A 20,721-nucleotide genomic window follows, 5' to 3' on the forward strand; every position below is an offset into this window, starting at 1 on the left:
GTAGGTTCTATCTTTGTTGGGGAAGGAGCGGGGGAACCTCAGGTAGGCGTGGCCGGGGTATTGAGTGGAATGGCTGCATGGACTTGTTGTCATTGTGGTTGTGGTGTTGTTTAGTGTGCTCAGGATGGTTGTGCACAGGTTGGGCTGGATCACTGCTTTGCCATCTTATGTATGGATTTGTTTCTTTATACTGTATATGTGTGTGTGTCTATGTACATCATTGTTATACATATATACTTTATATACATGTATGTATGTATTATATACTGATGTATGTACTGTATACAGGGCTCAAATGTAACCACGGCAACTGCGGCAAGAACATGACGTGACGGCCCTTGACTTTTTACTAGTTAATAGACGAGGGATGTAACAATAAACGGTATAATGATATTTCGCGATAAAATTCCAGACGGTTAGTAACACCGTCTAATTTTTTAATAACCAAAACCCCCTCATTTATTAATGCATTTTAGGCAACAGGAAGTCAGGTGTATGCGTACTAGCGCCATTTGGCTTGATCATCATGGCGGACTAACTACACGGACTTTGCTGCGGAGATTTCCCCTCGGAGTAAACGGAGCCAAGCGCTTAGTTGAACCTCATTTTCCCTCGCGTCCCGCCGTGCGTTTAAGAGCACACTGCTGTGTTTAGATGGAGACAGGTGTGGACAATATTGTCCCCACACTAAAAGTATACAGCGAAGGAGAAAACTATTTTATTTTCTCAATACAGCGTCCATCAGCTGCTGTGACTGAGAGTTAATGAGGTGAGGAAACATGCAGCAGGCGATGTGTCGTGAACGTTGTCACAACTTGTTCATAAAGTTTGTTTACTCGATGTTCACTCCTCCTTTTTTGAACTGTATCAGTGTTCAAATAACATCAATACTAGATCAAATGTTTTGTCATCTCATCCACCTGGACGCAGGCTGTGAAGATTGTGTATTCGAAGTGAGAGGTGTCACTCCTCTTTATTTTGTTTGCCAAACTGTAGCACTGAACCAAGAGAAGAAAAAATAAATAAATTTAAAAAAACTCCCGCTATCAAAATTTTAAAATAGAGATAAAGGCATCATGTAATGACAAAAAGATGTCAAGTCTACCACCTTCTGGATGACCATCTTGGTGGGGCCCACTGGGTCTAGTCCCCATGGTCCATCGTGGCACCTCGCTGGGTTGCAAGGTGGCCATCCATCCATCCATTTTCTACCGCTTATTCCTTTCGGGGTCGCGGCGGGCGCTGGGGCCTATCTCAGCTACAATCGGGCGGAAGGCGGGGTACACCCTGGACAAGTCGCCACCTCATCACAGGGGCATGGTGGCCAATTATACATAAATATATACACACATACGTATATTCATTCATTAATACGCTTTGCTTCTTCCTACTCCTTTTCAGACATGTTGTAAAGACAAATGAGAATATGTGGATTATATATGATGTGTCATATTGTATCTGTATACATGTTCTACTATAACTACCTTATACATATATACTATAAATACATACATACAATACATTATATACATTAGTACAAACAAATACATACATACTATAAATACATTCCCTCGTTCCCGTGTTGCTGTAGGACTGTAGGTAATATTAGCTGTAAATATCTCTGATCTGATTAGAAGTAGGACAGCACGGTGGAACAGGGGCTAGTGCATGTGCCTCACAATACGAAGGTCCTGAGTAGTCCTGAGTTCAAAAAACACACCTACGCCGAGATGAGCGGTCGCACCCTCTTTCGCTCCCGATCGGGAATCCAAACAACTGCTCGGATTATCCCACACTTCCTCCTTTTTCTACTGTGGATTACGGATTTATATTTTAAACCTCCTCGGATACTCTACCCTCTTGAAAATGAGAGTCGAGAACGCGAAATGGACATACACAGTGACTTTTATCTCCACGACAATATATCGGCGAAGCACCTTGGCTTCGGAGCTAACGTGTTAGCATCGTGCTTGTCTGCACATCGAGGCAGAAGAAACATGCCCCTGACTGGAAGGATAGACAGAAAGTCAATAATACTACTATTACTTCTACTATCAGGAGACACTGAACTCAACCCTGGACCTGCAACAACACGGTTAATGTTGTCCCGACTGGCGAAGACTAGCAATGCTACTGCTAGCGTCGCCATCGAAGCTAACTCGGCTACCGGCTCGTCTCAGCTCAAGCTCACCTGTGCTCCTGCGGTCGGCGGCTCGGCGGAGGACTTCGCCCCGTTCATCGACACGGTCGGAGGCTCGGCGGCGGCGGTGGAGGACGACCCAGTCATCAGAGAAGGCAGCGACTCAGCGGCGGTGAACGACGCGGCGGCTGCGGTGGACGGCGACCCAGACATCGGTGATTGCGGGGAACTGCACGAGATGGCGGGGGTCCACGCGACCTCTCCCCGGTCCCGGACGGCCGAGGACGCGCCATACACAGGATTTAGAGGCGCCTTTACACAAACATTTTCGTTATTCTCTTTCTCTTTGTCTTCAAAAAAGCCCGCCAAAAGGAAACCCAACCCATCCCCCAGCAACCCTACCTGGCCTCCTCCTCCCTCTCCCTCCCCTCCCCCTTTCTCTCCCTCCCCCTTCACCTGGAGGACGATCAATATGCCTCTCTCTCCTCTCTCTCCTTGCTCTTCAACTGCAACAGCAATAATAACCAACAATTTTTCTGGTCAGTACCACAACACAGCGGACTCTGATGCTCTTTTTGGTTCCAGTGGACTACACATCATCCACCTTAATGTGAACAGCCTCTCTGGAGCCAAACTCGACCAAATCAGAGAAATGTTCCTCAACACGAAGGTAAAAATCTTGTGTTTCTCTGAAACCAAATTTGATCAAAGTATTTCTGATTCAGAGATAGAAATACAAAACTTTTCGGTTATCAGAAAGGATAGGAATAAACACGGTGGGGGCGTTTGTATGTATATTCACCAGGATATTAAATACATAACTCGCACTGATCTTAACCACAATAACCTGGAATCTGTGTGGGCGGAAATCAAATTTAAAAATGCTAAGCCGGTACTAATAGGGACTGTTTATAGACCCCCTAATCAGAGTGATTTCTATGGGGCTTTGGAAGAATGCTTGGCGGGGACAGACAACATGGAGAAAATTATAACTGGGGATCTGAACACAGATATTCAACGCAAAGATGCGCCTGTCTTCAGATCCTTCAGCAAGTTTTGTAATCTCCACGGTCTTTCCCAGCTAATAGCGCTACCCACAAGGGTGTGTGATTCCACCCAATCAACCATAGATCTCATTCTCACTTCAGACCGGCCTAAAATAAAAAATAGTGGGGTCATGATCTGTGGTCTTAGCGACCACTATCTAACCTTCTGCACCCGTAAAATAGCTAAACCTAAAGCCAATGGCCACATAACAGCCCAATCCAGATCCCTCAAAAAATACTCCAATGACAATTTCAATTTAAAATTAGATGAGTGGGACTGGTCCCCTGTGCTCGCGAGCAACCTGGTCGATGTCGCTTGGGATCGCTTCAAAACGGCGTTCCTAAAGATACTAAATGACATGGCTCCCGTGAAAACAGTCAGGATCAAAGCCCGCTCGGAACCATGGATGAATCCGGACCTATTAGCTGCCATAAAAGACAGAGACAGGAAATACTCTGAATACCAAAAATGTAAAACAGAAGTAGATAAACAACCCAATAATATCAACCTCAAATTACTCCTTTCAACTCTCAAAAAGCAATGCAATAAATTAAGAAATAAGTCAACCAACCTGACTAAATCCTTAAAAAAAAATTACATTAACGACAAAATAGAGGAAAACACGAATAAGCCACGTGAGCTCTGGAAAATTCTCAACAACCAGCTTCCTGGTTGCAGCCAGAAACTTAAAACAAGACTCACCAACATCAGCATCAAGGAGGGTGACTCCCTCATTACAGACAAAATGGAGGTAGCTAGCAGACTTAACGCCTTTTTCACCAGCATAGCTGCAACTCTTGTCAACAAGCTGTCCCACCACTCTGGTCGCTTTGGTGTAGAACACATTAAAGCCTTCTACAGAAAGCTAGGAGTATCCAACAATGATTTCAAATTAGAAATGGTCACAGCTGATGAGGTGTTTAAAAAATTGAGCGCGCTCCACCCTAACAAGGCCACCGGTCTTGATAATATTCCCTCCAGATTCCTCAGGGACTCTGCCTCCATCATTGCCCCGATCATCACGCACATAATAAACCTATCAATTACACAAGGCCAAGTACCAAAAGATTTTAAGATAGCAAGAGTAACTCCCCTCTTTAAAAAAGGAAGCAAATTGGAACCTGGCAACTACCGACCTGTTTCTATTCTCAGCTCCATTTCGAAAGTAATGGAGAAAATAGTTTATGAACAGGTCGATAGTTACCTTGCCACTAATAAACTCATGTACAAATTCCAATCCGGCTTCAGAACTAACCACTCCACTGACACATGCCTTCTCTATCTGACCGACCACATCAAACATGAGGTGGACGCGGGCAAATACTGCGGCATGGTCATGCTGGACCTTCAGAAGGCCTTTGACACCGTTAACCACGCTATACTGTTGGATAAGCTCAGAGCAATCGGATTTAACAAAACCTCTTGGAGCTGGATGCAGTCTTACTTGGAGGGGAGGGAGCAGGTGGTAGAGGTGAACGGCACCGTGTCCCCCCCCCTCTCGGTGAACTGTGGAGTCCCCCAAGGCAGTATATTGGGACCTTTACTGTTCCTAATATACATAAACGACATGTCATCGGCATGTGACTGTGAATTGTTTTTGTTTGCGGATGACTCTGCCCTGCTGGTATCCGGCAAGGACAAGTCACAGGTGGAGAAAATCCTCAGTGCTGAGCTCTGTAGAATTTGCACCTGGCTCGCTGACAACAAGCTATCCATCCACTTGGGTAAAACAGAATCCATCCTGTTTGGGTCCCACATCAAACTTAAGAGAGTCAATCACTTCACCATAAAAGTAGGTGACAGTGTCATCACCAGGAAAGATGAGGTCACCTACCTAGGTTCCATTCTAGAGGCTAACCTTTCCTGTGATAAAATGGCAACCAAGGTAATCAAAAAGGTTAACCAACGAACGAGATTTCTCTACAGAATTTCCTCTCTGGTCAACAAAAGCACCTTGAGGATTCTGGCGGGAACTCTCGTTCAACCCTTTTTCGATTACGCATGCACCTCCTGGTACCCTAGCACCTCCAAAACCCTCAAATCTAAACTCCAAACATCTCAGAACAAGCTAGTCAGGTTACTTCTAGACCTCCACCCCAGATCCCACCTCACTCCTACCCACTTCTCTAAAGTGGGCTGGCTCAAGGTGGAGGACAGAGTTAAACAACTTGCACTGAGCCTAGTCTATAAAATCCGCTACACCTCCCTGATACCGAAGTACATGTCAAACTACTTCCTTAACGTAAATGACCGCCATAACCACAACACCAGGGGGTGCTCCACTAACCACGTTAAACCCAGATTCCGAACTAACAAAGGTCTTAACTCATTCTCTTTCTATGCCACATCAATGTGGAATGCGCTCCCAACAGGTATAAAAGAAAGGGCATCTCTATCCTCCTTCAAAACCGCTATAAAAGTTCACCTCCAGGCAGCTACAACTCTAAACTAACACCCTCCCCGGATTGCTAATAATCAAATGTAAACAATCAAATGCAGATTCTTTTTCTTATGCCTTCTGATCTCTCTCTCTCTCTCTCTCTCTCTCTCTCTCTCTCTCTCTCTCTATGTCCACTACTTGATGTCCATACCCCCCCCCCCCCACCCCACCCCCCCTCCACACTCCTGATTGTAAATAATGTAAATAATTCAATGTGATTATCTTGTGTGATGACTGTATTATTATGATAGTATATATGATAGTATATATCTGTATCATGAATCAATTTAAGTGGACCCCGACTTAAACAAGTTGAAAAACTTATTCGGGTGTTACCATTTAGTGGTCAATTGTACGGAATATGTACTTCACTGTGCAACCTACTAATAAAAGTCTCAATCAATCAATCAAACATATATACTCTATATACATACATGTATAACCCATTATTACATAAATACAATACATTATATACATAATAGATAAATAAATACATACAATTCCTACATATATCCTGTATACATAAAATACATTATATAAATATAGATCAATACAAACAAATACATGAATACAATAATACATATATACTGTATATACATACAATACATGATATACATAATACATACATACATATGATCCCTACATATATACTGTAATAATCCCAGGAAAGTAGGCTCATACGACTTCTTTGTTTTGTTTGTCGTGTCTTTATTGTGCACGACACAATTTAACCACACAACAGCTCCAATGTGTGTCTATCCTCTTTCCTGGTAAAACTCAAACTCCCACTTCCTATCAACAACGTCACTTCCCTATCTCTCCCGAAAGTCCCGCCCCCCCCCAGCCAAAGTCATTGGCTAACACCCCGTAGCCAGCCGCTACATCACCCCCCCCTTACAAAAAGTCCTCGCCCTCGAGGACTGACCCGTAAGGCAACATTTGGTAACATCACAGCAGCATGTATAATCAGAGCAACCCATTAGTGCAAACAAAACAGTGTAGACAACGTAACCATTACATCATACAAAAGCAGGCTCACAACCCCCCCCCCCTTCCCTTATTGTCCTTCAGTCTAAGGACACCACAAAGTCCTGCAAGCAGTCCGGAGGCCTCTTCTTCCACCTCGGCCGCTCTCTTCCAGTGGCACCAGTGGTAGGTGTTTGTCTCAGTCACGCTGGTGGCGGGAGGTGACAATGGCAAGCTGGTCTCCCAGGTTGCGGTGGAACCGCTCCACTATCCCATCACTCTGAGGGTGCAATGGGGTAGTGCGTGTTTTGTGGATGCCCAGGAGCTCGCACAAGGCCGCAAACACCCGGGACTCAAAGTTTGTGCCTCGGTCACTGTGCAGAGACGCCATGATGCCAAACCGACTTATCATGCCCTCCACCAGGGCATCAGCAATGGTCTCTGCCTCCTGGTTGGGAATGGCGTATGCCTCTGGCCACTTGGTGAAATAGTCTATGGCGGAAAGGACATAGCAGTTCCCCTTGTCAGACCGTGGGTACGGCCCTGTAATGTCGATTCCCACCTTGTCCATGGGGCACCCCACTGGGAACTGTTGGAGCGGTGCCTGTGAGCGCCCAGTGGGGCCTTTGCGAACAACGCAGGGGTCACAGCGGCGGCCGAAGTCTTCCTCATCTCTCTTCTGCCGATCCCAATAGAACCCCTGTCGCAGCCGCTTAAGTGTTTTGGCTACCCCGAAATGTCCAGACCCACCCCCCCCATGCACTGCCTTAAGCACTGCCCCTTGCAGTCCCTTTGGCACCACCACCTGCCACTGTTCTTCCCCCGTGGCCGCGGCCTTAAATGCCCGCTGCAGCACGCCTTGGGACACCCGCAGTGAGTCAAACATGGCCCACAGGCCCTTGATAGCCTTGGAGAACGGTGCCACCGCCTCCCAAGGCGGGCGCTGCCGAGCCTCTACCCACTGCAAGACAGGCTGAAGGTCTGTGTCCTCCACCTGCGCGTGCCTCCAATCAGCATTCGTCACAGTCTGTAGTTCCCTGCAGACAACGTTATCAGCCTGACTGACGGCCGCACACTCGGCGCCCTCTGCCCGCCGCTCTTGTTCCCGAGCTTCCCTGTGCTCGCAGTAACGACATCCCTCTGCTGCACACGGCCGGCGAGAGAGCGCGTCCGCGTTGGAGTGGTGAGCACCTGGCCGATGTTCTATTTCAAAGTCGTATCCTTGTAGCTCTTCCAACCACCTGGCGACCTGCCCCTCCGGCTCCCGGAAAGTCATTAGCCACTGGAAGGCAGAGTGGTCAGTCCTAATCACAAAGGGGAGGCCACACAGGTAGTATTTAAAGTGTCTGATAGAGAGCACCACTGCCAGGAGTTCTCGGTGGGTGACACAGTAATTCCGTTCCGACTTTGTGAGTTTCTGGCTGAAGTATGCCACCACCCTCTCCCCTTCCTGCCACAGCTGTGCAAGTACACCCACCACCCACACTCTGCTGGCATCAGTGTCCAGTAAGAAGGGCAGGGCGAGGTCAGGTGGGGCGAGTACCGGGGCCTCACACAGGGCCCGTTTCAGCCCCCAGAATGCCTCCTGCCACCCTTCGGACCACACAAAGTCTTTGCCTTTTTCCAGCAATCGATATAGGGCCGCGGCGATTGTAGCAAAACCCCGCGCGTGCCTCCGATAGTAAGAGGCAAGCCCGATGAAGCTCTTCAGCTGTCCTTGGTCCCGAGGGGCAGGCCAGTCTCTCACAGCCCGCACCTTCTCACCCATGGCGCCGATGCCTTAGGCACCCAGCTCATGTCCCAAGAAGGTTACCTCTCGCCGCATGAAACTGCATTTGTCAGGGTGCAGTTTAAGGCCCGCTGCTCGAATCCTCTCCAGGACTCTCCTCAGGGACTTGAGGGCTGCTTCAAAAGAACGCCTATGTACCAGGATGTCGTCCAGGTATATCAGGCACTCTTGGCGGGGAATACCAGCCAGCACTTTGTCCATAAGTCGGGCAAAAGTGGCGGGGGCATTACAGAGCCCAAAACCAAGGACTTTGAATTGCCACAAGCCCCGGCCAGTACAGAAGGCGGCTTTAGGGCGAGATTCGGGAGAAAGGGGTACTTGGTAATATCCGCTTTTAAGGTCCAGAGTGGTGAACCACGAGGAGCCGGAAACTAGGTCCAGGAACTCATCAATATGGGGGAGGGGGTAAGAGTCCTTTGTGGTCTCTTCGTTCAGCTGTCTGTAATCCACACAGAATCGCCAATCACCAGCCTTCTTCTTCGCGACCATGACCACATGTGCCGCCCAGGGGTTCTCAGACGGCTCAATAAAGTCAGCCCGCAGCAGGTCATCCACGGCCTTGTCGCATACCTGCTGTCGAGCGAGGGGGACGCGGCACACGTGGCACTTGATGGGCTGCGCCAAGCCAGTGTCTATTACATGCTCTGTCAAGTGGGTTATTCCCACTTCACTCTCATTCATTGCAAAGCTGCCCTGGAATTCCATCAGCAGCTGTTTCAGCTGCTCCTGTTGCTGTTTTTCCAGGTCTCCGTACTCCTCTCTCCACACCCCTTCCCCTATGACCAGGGGTGCTGACTGCAGGCGGGGGGCCATGGGCGGGGTTGCCCAGGGCTGGCATCCCCGGGTAATAAACAGCTCTGTCTCCCCCCTCATTGGCTGAAGGGAGACAGGGCGAGGGCAGGAGTAGTAACTAGGTGTGTGAGGCAACAAGAATGCAGAGGCATGCGGTGAAATGGGCAGGGGCCCGGGAACTAAGGTACCCATGGCAACTGTAGGGCCCCCCGGGAAGTTAAGTGTACCCCTCCCCATGTCTAGCAGGCACCCAGTGACTTGGAGGAAGTCCAGCCCTAAGATGCAGCAGTCTTGCACGTCTGCCACCCAAACTAGATGGCGAACTCGCTTTCTCTCCACGCACAACCACAGGAACCCCTTCCCCACCATAGGAGCTAGCTGGCCCGTGGCTATGCGTAGCTGTACTGCTGTGGGCTCAAGTGGTGTACTGCTGGGCAGAACGTCCGGTCTTACCAGCGTTACCGATGACCCTGTGTCCACCAGGCCCACGGTAGGCACCCCCTGGACAGAGACAGCAACGTGGCAGGAGCCCCCACCTTTGGGCCCCCTCATGTCCAGCCCACCGCCATAGGTGGCACACTGCTGTCATCTTCTTCTGGAGGGGATGGAGCCCCTCCCCCCTGGCTGTGCCGGTTGCCCGAAAGCGAGAAGAAGGTGTTGAAGGCGAGTCATTGTCTGCTTCTGGGGGGGGGATGGAGCCCCTCCCCCCTGGCTGTGCTGACGGGCTTCCAACCCCTGCCTGACGAGCCTGGGCTGGCGAGTCGGGGTCCGCAGTGAACGTAGGGGCCCCTGACTATGCGGGCCCGGCGTCGTTTCCCGGCTCACAACGAGTGGCAGGGCACTCCCTGCGAAAGTGTCCAGGTTGGCCACATCCCCAGCAGACCTGCATGGAGCGCGGGCCACATTGACTTTGCAGCGTCACCGCCCTCAGTAGTTCGGTAATTTCTGTTCCCCAAGCCGGAGCCCCGTCACTAGACGGGTGTGACGATGCCCCCCTCACTGGATGGGGTTTCATTTCCAGTTCCCCGGCTGCAGCTGCACTCCCCAGCGTCTCCTTCTCAACGGCAGCTTCCAGGACCTCCTGCAGGGACCTCGGGTGCTAAAGCTGCACTTGCACGCGCAGGTCAGGAGGAGTAATGGCTCCAACAAACAGGTCAGTTGCGAGCTCATTCCGTGCATCAGCAGGCAGGTGACCATATGCACGGCGCACCTGGCCCTCAATGTCATTAGCGAGCCCCCGGAGTGGCTCGCCAGGCTTCCTGCACCTCCCTCTCAGTTCAGTTTTTAAAAGCGCTGGCTGAGACCATCTCCCAAACCTCCTCTTGAGCGCCCCCACCAGGGCTGCGTAGCACCGCTGCTGTTCAGGATCCAGCAGCAGGAGGCATGAAAGAGCCTCTCCATCCAGACACAAAGCCAATTGCAATGCTTTGTCCCTTGCTTCCCACCTTCTAGCGTCCGCCAACAGTTCAAATTGAGCGTGGAACACCTCCCAATCTGATCCACCAGCAATTTTTGGCATCTTCACTGAGGCAGCAGACGGTGGGGGGGACGCGCCGTGCGGGGAAGCTGTGGGCGGCAGCGGCGACATCTTTACGTCTTCTGTTCGACGGTCACCCGCTCCAAAACAGCGTCATCCCGCTCAACTTTAAACGTATTCTCACCGGAGCTAAACATGCTAAACGGCTTGCGGTCCTAGCTAACTCACAGACTGAAGCTAATTGGCTAATGCGCCGTACGCAGCGTGTCCTTACCGCGACAAAGTCTCTTTCGAAATCCGGTTTTACTTCTGACACCAGTGTAATAATCCCAGGAAAGTAGGCTCATACGACTTCTTTGTTTGTCTTGTCTTTAATGTGCAAGACGCAATTTAACCACACAACAGCTCCAATGTGTGTCTATCCTCTTTCCTGGCAACTCTCAAACTCCCACTTCCTATCAACAACGTCACTTCCCTATCTCTCCCGGAAGTCCCGCCCCCCCAGCCAAAGTCATCGGCTAACAGCCCCTAGCCAGCCGCTACAATACTGTATATACGTACATACAATAACTACATATTCATATACATGAATACGAACAATAAATACATACAGTATATGCATTCCATACAATAAATACATATACACTGTTTACACATACAGAGATACAGTACATTTATGCAGACATACAATAAGTACATGTATAATGTATACAAATACATACATACATACCTACAATAACTACATATATACTGTATATACATGCATACATACATACATACAATACATTTATGCAAACATACAATAAATATATATACATATAGATACAAATAATACATATATATGAATACAAATAATAAATACATGTGTACATATAGATAAAAACACATAAAATACATACATGTATACTGTGTAAACATACATTCATACAATACATATACAGTATATGCATATAAATATATACATAATATATATATATGCATAAATACATACATACTGTCTATATATACATACAATAAATGCATGTATACTCTGTATATACATACATACAATAGGTATATATGCACATATAGACATTTGTGATATGTGTATTCTGGTATTGTTGTGATGTGATGACGTCACAGGCGGCAGGAAGTTGACGTCACAGCGGTGGAAAAGAAGCAGGAGGTGAAAGTCGACATTAGAAGACAAAATGCCGCACGTCTAAGTGTTCCTAAGGGGGGTTTGCACCGAGGGAGCCTCAGTGGTGGTCGCGCAGGTGAGTTTGAGGCTCGCAGCTTCGTGCAAACACGCCTTTTTCCCTCAATGGCGCCGCGCGGAGGGTCGACATCTTTGTGTAGCTTGGCTGCTAGCCGACATGCTAACTAGCACGCTAGCTGTGCACGCTCGCTCGCGATGAAAACCCTCGAATGTCGATCACGGTGCGTGTGCACGATGCGTGTGCACGGTGCGTGCGTCTTTGCCGATCTTTGTGTTGTTGTTGCATCGCGGGAAGAAGGGGTGGGGGTGGGGGGGGGGATGCTAGCTAGTTAGCCTTAGCATGCCGCTTCTAGTTGCTGCACAAAATGGACGTTTATTGACGTAAAATAGTCAACATTGACACCTTGGTCATGTTTACGTCGCCGCTGATCCATTTACGGCATAAAAGTCAATTCAATGATATTTATGTCTCGTGTGGACGGAACCGCTCACTAAATGTGGTATCAGCATGATGGCCGATACAGATGTACTCACTAAATGTGGTATCAGCATGATGGCCGATACAGATGTACTCACTAAATGTGGTATCCGCATGATGGCCAATACAGATGTACTCACTAAATGTGGTATCAGCATGATGGCCGATACAGATGTACTCACTAAATGTGGTATCAGCATGATGGCCGATACAGATGTACTCACTAAATGTGGTATCAGCATGATGGCCAATACAGATGTACTCACTAAATGTGGTATCAGCATGATGGCCGATACAGATGTACTCACTAAATGTGGTGTCAGGATGATGGCCGATACAGATGTACTCACTAAATGTGGTATCAGCATGATGGCCAATACAGATGTACTCACTAAATGTGGTATCAGCATGATGGCCGATACAGATGTACTCACTAAATGTGGTATCAGGATGATGGCCGATACAGATGATCACTAAATGTGGTGTCAGGCTGATGGCCGATACTGATGATCCCTAAATGGTGTCAGGATGATAGCCAATACAGATGTACTCACTAAATGTGGTATCAGCATGATGGCCAATACAGATGTACTCACTAAATGTGGTATCAGCATGATGGCCGATACAGATGTACTCACTAAATGTGGTATCAGGATGATGGCCGATACGGATGTACTCACTAAATGTGGTATCAGGATGATGGCCGATACAGATGATCACTAAATGTGGTGTCAGGCTGATGGCCGATACCGATGATCCCTAAATGTGGTGTCAGGATGATGGCCAATACAGATGTACTCACTAAATGTGGTATCAGCATGATGGCCGATACAGATGTACTCACTAAATGTGGTATCAGCATGATGGCCGATACAGATGTACTCACTAAATGTGGTATCAGCATGATGGCCGATACAGATGTACTCACTAAATGTGGTATCAGCATGATGGCCGATACAGATGTACTCACTAAATGTGGTATCAGGATGATGGCCGATACGGATGTACTCACTAAATGTGGTATCAGGATGATGGCCGATACAGATGATCACTAAATGTGGTGTCAGGCTGATGGCCGATACCGATGATCCCTAAATGTGCTGTCAGGATGATGGCCGATACAGATGTACTCACTAAATGTGGTATCAGCATGATGGCTAATACAGATGTACTCACTAAATGTGGTATCAGCATGATGGCCGATACAGATGTACTCACTAAATGTGGTATCAGCATGATGGCCGATACAGATGATCACTAAATGTGGTGTCAGGATGATGGCCGATACAGATGATCACTAAATGTGGTGTCAGGATGACGGCCGATACCGATGATCACTAAATGTGGTGTCAGGATGATGGCTGATACAGATGATCACTAAATGTGGTGTCAGGATGATGGCCGATACCGATGATCACTAAATGTGGTGTCAGGTTGATGGCCGATACCGATGATCACTAAATGTGGTGTCAGGATGATGGCTGATACAGATGATCACTAAATGTGGTGTCAGGATGATGGCCGATACAGATAATCACTAAATGTGGTGTCAGGCTGATGGCCGATACAGATGATCACTAAATGTGGTGTCAGGATGATGGCTGATACAGATGATCATTAAATGTGGTGTTAGGCTGATGGCCGATACAGATGTACTCGCTAAATGTGGTATCAGGATGATGGCCGATACAGATGTACTCACTAAATGTGGTGTCAGGATGATGGCCGATACAGATATACTCACTAAATGTGGTGTCAGAATGATGGCCGATACAGATGTACTTACTAAATGGGGTGTCAGGATGATGGCCGATACAGATGATCACTAAATGTGGTGTCAAGTTGATGGCCGATACAGATGATCACTAAATGTGGTGTCAGGGTGATGGCCGATACAGATGATCACTAAATGTGGTGTCAGCATGATGGCCGATACAGATGTACTCACTGTCAGGCTGATGGTCGATACAGATGATCACAGAATGTGGTGTCAGGATAATGGCTGATACAGATGATCACTAAATGTGGTGTCAGGATGATGGCCGATACAGATGTACTCACTAAATGTGGTACCAGTATGATGGCGTTACAAATGATCACTAAATGTGGTATCAGGATGGTGGCCGATACAGATGTACTCACTAAATGTCGTGTCAGGATGATGGCCGATACAAATGATCACTAAATGTGGTGTCAGGATGATGGCCGATACAGATGTACTCACTAAATGTGGTATCAGGATGATGGCCGATACAAATGACTAAATGTGGTATCAGGATGATGGCCGATACAGATGTACTCACTAAATGTGGTGTCAGGCTGATGGCCGATACAGATGTACTCACCAAATGTGGTGTCAGGATGATGGCCGATACAGATGATCACTAAATGTGGTGTCAGGATGATGGCCGATACAGATGTACTCACTAAATGTCGTATCAGGATGATGGCCGATACAAATGATCAGTAAATGTGGTATCAGGATGATGGCCGATACAGATGTACTCACTAAATGTCGTATCAGGATGATGGCCGATACAAATGGTCACTAAATGTGGTATCAGGCTGATGGCCGATACAGATGTACTCACCAAATGTGGTCAGGATGATGGCCGATACAGATGATCACTAAATGTGGTGTCAGGATGATGGCCGATACAGATGATCACTAAATGTGGTGTCAGGATGATGGCCGATACAGATGTACTCACTAAATGTGGTATCAGGATGATAGCCGATACAGATGATCACTAAATGTGGTGTCATGATGATGGCCGATACAGATGATCACTAAATGTGGTGTCAGGAAGATGGCCGATACAGATGATCACTAAATGTGGTGTCAGGATGATGGCCGATACAGATGTACTCACTAAATGTGGTATCAGGATGATAGCCGATACAGATGATCACTAAATGTGGTGTCATGATGATGGCCGATACAGATGATCACTAAATGTGGTGTCAGGAAGATGGCCGATACAGATGTACTCACTAAATGTGGCGTCAGGATGGTGGCTGATACAGATGATCACTAAATGTGGTGTCAGGATGATGGCTGATACAGATGTACTCACCAAATGTGGTGTCAGGATGATGGCCTATACAAATGATCACTAAATGTGGTATCAGGATGATGGCTGATACAGATGTACTCACTAAATGTGGTGTCAGGCTGATGGCCGATACAGATGTACTCACTAAATGTGGTGTCAGGATGATGGCCGATACAGATGATCACTAAATGTGGTGTCAGGCTGATGGCTGATACAGATGTACTCACTAAATGTGGTATCAGGATGATGGCCGATACAGATGATCACTAAATGTGGTGTCAAGATGATGGCCGATACAGATGATCACTAAATGTGGTGTCAAGATGATGGCCAATACAGATGATCACCAAATGTGGTGTCAGGCTGATGGCCGATACAGATGTACTCACCAAATGTGGTGTCAGGATGATGGCCGATACAGATGATCACTTAATGTGGTGTCAGGATGATGGCCGATACAGATGTACTCACTAAATGTGGTATCAGGATGATGGCCGATACAGATGATCACTAAATGTGGTGTCATGATGATGGCAATACAGATGATCAGTAAATGTGGTGTCATGATGATGGCAATACAGATGATCACTAAATGTGGTGTCAGGAAGATGGCCGATACAGATGATCACTAAATGTGGTGTCAGGATGATGGCCGATACAAATGATCAATAAATGTGGTGTTAGGATGATGGCCGATACAGATGTACTCACTAAATGTGGTGTCAAGATGATGGCCAATACAGATGATCACCAAATGTGGTATCAGGATGATGGCCGATACAGATGTACTCACCAAATGTGGTGTCAGGATGATGGCCGATACAGATGATCACTTAATGTGGTGTCAGGATGATGGCTGATACAGATGATCACTAAATGTGGTGTCAGGATGATGGCCGATACAGATGTACTCACTAAATGTGGTATCAGGATGATGGCCGATACAGATGATCACTAAATGTGGTGTCATGCTGATGGCAATACAGATGATCACTAAATGTGGTGTCATGATGATGGCAATACAGATTATCACTAAATGTGGTGTCAGGAAGATGGCCAATACAGATGATCACTAAATGTGGTGTCAGGATGATGGCCGATACAAATGATCAATAAATGTGGTGTTAGGATGATGGCCGATACAGATGTACTCACTAAATGTGGTATCAGGATGATGGCCGATACAGATGTACTCACTAAATGTGGTGTCAGGATGGTGGCTGATACAGATGATCACTAAATGTGGTATCAGGATGATGGCCGATACAGATGTACTCACTAAATGTGGTGTCAGGATGGTGGCTGATACAGATGATCACTAAATGTGGTGTCAGGATGATGGCTGATACAGATGTACTCACTAAATGTGGTGTCAGGATGGTGGCTGATACAGATGATCACTAAATGTGGTATCAGGATGATGGCCGATACAGATGTACTCACTAAATGTGGTGTCAGGATGGTGGCTGATACAGATGATCACTAAATGTGGTATCAGGATGATGGCCGATACAGATGTACTCACTAAATGTGGTGTCAGGATGGTGGCTGATACAGATGATCACTAAATGTGGTGTCAGGATGATGGCTGATACAGATGTACTCACTAAATGTGGTGTCAGGATGGTGGCTGATACAGATGATCACTAAATGTGGTGTCAGGATGATGGCTGATACAGATGTACTCACCAAATGTGGTGTCAGGATGATGGCCGATACAAATGATCAATAAATGTGGTGTTAGGATGATGGCCGATACAGATGTACTCACTAAATGTGGTATCAGGATGATGGCCGATACAGATGTACTCACTAAATGTGGTGTCAGGATGGTGGCTGATACAGATGATCACTAAATGTGGTGTCAGGATGATGGCTGATACAGATGTACTCACCAAATGTGGTGTCAGGATGATGGCCGATACAAATGATCACTAAATGTGGCATGAAGATCGATGCTGGCTTAGTCCCACACATGCTGTTGGAGACGGTAGATATCTATATACAATCATCTCCAGTCTTAACTCGATACTACATGTATCACGCTATCATATGTATCACATGTATCACACTATCATATGTATCATGTATAATGGTATCATATGTGTCAGTGTTTAATATGTATTAAAATGTATCACAGTATCATATGTGACACAGTATCATACGAATCATGGTATCATATTATTCTTGTATCATATGTATCACAGTATCATATTATCACAGTATCGTATGTGACACAGAATCATATGTATCACAGTATTGTATGTATAATAGTATCATATGTGACACAGTATCATAGTATTACAGTATCATAGTATCACAGTATCATAGTATAACTAGCGATATTACGGAGATTAAGGAAGGTTGTTTTAGTAACAGTCTTAATGTGTGACTCAAACGAGAGTGTTATGTATTACAGTATCGTATGTATCGCGGTATCATATGTATCACAGTATCGTATGTATCACGGTATCATTTGTATCACAGTATCATATTATTACAGTATCATAGTATCACTGTATCATAGCATTACAGTATTGTATGTATCACAGTATCATGTGTATCACGGTATCACAGTATCGTATGTATCACAGTATTGTATGTATCATGTGTATCACAGTATCGTATGTATCATAGTATCATATGTATTAAAGTGAAAGTAGCAATGATTGTCACACACACACTAGGTGTGGCGAAATTATTCTCTGCATTTGACCCATCACCCTTCATCACCCCCTGGGAGGTGAGGGGAGCAGTGAGCAGCAGCAGTGGCCGCGCCCGGGAATCATTTTTGGTGATTTAACCCCCAATTCCAACCCTTGATGCAGAGTGCCAAGCATGGTAATGGCTCCCATTTTTATAGTCTTTGGTATGACTCGGCCGGGGTTTGAACTCACAACCTACCCATCTCAGGGCGGACACTCTAACCACTCAGTGTTTCCCATAAACTGCCAAGATACCTGTGGCGGTGGGGGCGTGGCTTTGGGCGTGGTCACATGACATCATCAAGTAATTTGCATAATTTACTACAATGATATGATTTTCTCTAAAAAGGCTAAAAAAATGTATACTTACTAATTAATAATAACAGTTTTGTTTTAAACGTCCATTCATCCATTTTACAATATAATTACGACACTTTATGTACATATTTATATACAGATTTGAACAATAAGTTATTCACTGAAATATATTTATTAATTGTGGTTCTTACAAAAAATATATCTTATAAAATATAAAAGCTAAAATGTCTCTTAAAGCTCTGCCCCTTTAATTAGTGCATACTAAATCATTTAACTTTCGCCTACTACTACAACCATATTATTTACCAGCAACATAAAGTGAAACAGAGGCAGAGGTGTCCTGCCACAGTCAGTAACAAATAAACAGAAAACAGTAGTGGTGGTAGATAGACACAGAGCTTCATCAAACATCTGATCCGTCTCTCTCCAGCTGCCCTTTCAAAATAAATGCATTCAAATCCCGAAAATAAAAATGAACAAAATCCGAGTCGGTGCTGCACACTGCACAGGTTCGGACCACTTTTGAACTTGTTTGCCAAGACGTCTTACCCTCTTTTTTTGATCCGGTCGGTCCGTTCTTCTTTTACTTCGTCGTCGTCTTCTTCTTCTGGCCCACCAGGTGAATTAAGTTTCTATTGGCGGAGTTACAATGCATAGTAGGCTACCGCCACCTACTGCACCGGAATTGTAACTACAAGCTACGTTCACAGACAGAGTCCCATTGCTTTTATGAGCGGTCGAGCGAGTCAAAAGCCGAAAAATCTGTCGCTGTCCGGCTTGGCTGCGTGGGGGGTGTGGCCCCTGGTTCCCTGGGCACCACACCTACTGTTTGTGGGTTGGGCTCTCGGGGAGGCTGGGGCCGTACTCTGGCTCCCGCACACACTGGCAGTCAAATGTATTGTACATACAAATTCACATACTCACATACATAGGAAGCTACGCTCCCACATACATATACAAATACAGTACATATTTACACACTCAAAAGTCCGTACATCTGCTTATCTATAGCAGGGCTGTCAAAAGTGTGTCCATTTGCAGCTCAGCTTTTAAAGGCACATTGTAAAAATACTATTCAATTAACAAAACATAACAAAAGTGGAATAAAAAAGCTTCCAGGTGAAATGTCATTTATAAAAAGTTGACTAAAAACACAAAGGTGTTTAACAACATCATATTGAATGTTTTTATGAATGATTGACTTATCCAAGGCTCCCATTACGTCACATCAAATATTCCGTATAGTTTTTGTGGAACATTTTGCCATAAAAAGCATGGTTGTTGTTTTTTTTGACAAAAAGGGCAGAAAACAAACAAAAACCAGATAAAACCCAAATAAAAAGTAAGAATTGAGATCTAAATAGATGATGCATGCCCTGGCACACCATTCTCATCATTTCATCACCCAAGCAAACAACTTTTTGCACTTTTATACTGAAATAAATACAGCTGCAACTTATTAAATATAAATATAGAAACAACTAGTAAAGTTTAGATCCATGAAGGAAAGAAGAAAGTGAATGCATGTTTATAACTGAATACTTTTACATAAAATGTGTTTTCTTTTGTATTATTTTTGTATGCATAAAGTAACGTTTATGACAACCTTTTTCCAACATACAATGTGAGATACAACAGGATAATGCTTCATTTATCATTTGTTTTCAAAACACTTACAAAAAAGTGTGACCCTAAAAATGTACTGTGGGACCCCAGTTTTATGACGTGATGGGTCCCTGGGACCCCATTTTTGAAAATTCCTGGCGGCAACACTGAGTATTGTATGTATCACAGTATCGTAGTATTACAGTATCATATGTATCACAGTATCGTAGTATTACAGTATCATATGTATCACAGTATCGTAGTATTACCGTATCATATGTATCACCGTATCATATGTATCACAGTATCATAGTATTACAGTATCATAGTATTACAGTATCATATGTATCACAGTATCATAGTATTACAGTATCATATGTATCACCGTATCATATGTATCACAGTATCATAGTATTACAGTATCATATGTATCACCGTATCATATGTATCACAGGATCATATGTAGCACAGTATCATAATATTACAGTATTGTATGTATCACAGTACAATATGTATTACTGTATCATATGTATCACAGTATCATATGTATCACAGTATCATAGTATTACAGTATCATATGTATTACAGTATCATATGTATCACAGTATTGTATGCAGCACAGTATCATAGTGTTATAGTATCGTATTTATCATAGTGTTACAGTATTGTATGTATCACAGTACAATATGTATTACTGTACCATAGTATTA

General features: G+C 45.5%; 1 protein-coding gene across 4 annotated transcripts in view; it reads left to right on the top strand.

Moving 5' to 3' along the window:
* The first annotated feature begins 11,758 nt into the window (after positions 1–11,758).
* Positions 11,759–20,721, top strand: part of si:dkey-89b17.4 (zinc finger protein 646) — a 29,658-nt gene continuing 20,695 nt past the window's right edge. For all 4 annotated transcript variants that reach the window (XM_062036745.1, XM_062036746.1, XM_062036747.1 and 1 more), the window contains exon 1: positions 11,759–11,907. The gene's annotated coding sequence lies outside the window, so the exon portion shown is untranslated. The remainder of the gene's footprint in view (positions 11,908–20,721) is intronic.

Source organism: Entelurus aequoreus, linkage group LG25 (assembly GCF_033978785.1).
Source record: "Entelurus aequoreus isolate RoL-2023_Sb linkage group LG25, RoL_Eaeq_v1.1, whole genome shotgun sequence".
In the NCBI taxonomy this organism is placed as follows: domain Eukaryota; kingdom Metazoa; phylum Chordata; class Actinopteri; order Syngnathiformes; family Syngnathidae; genus Entelurus; species Entelurus aequoreus.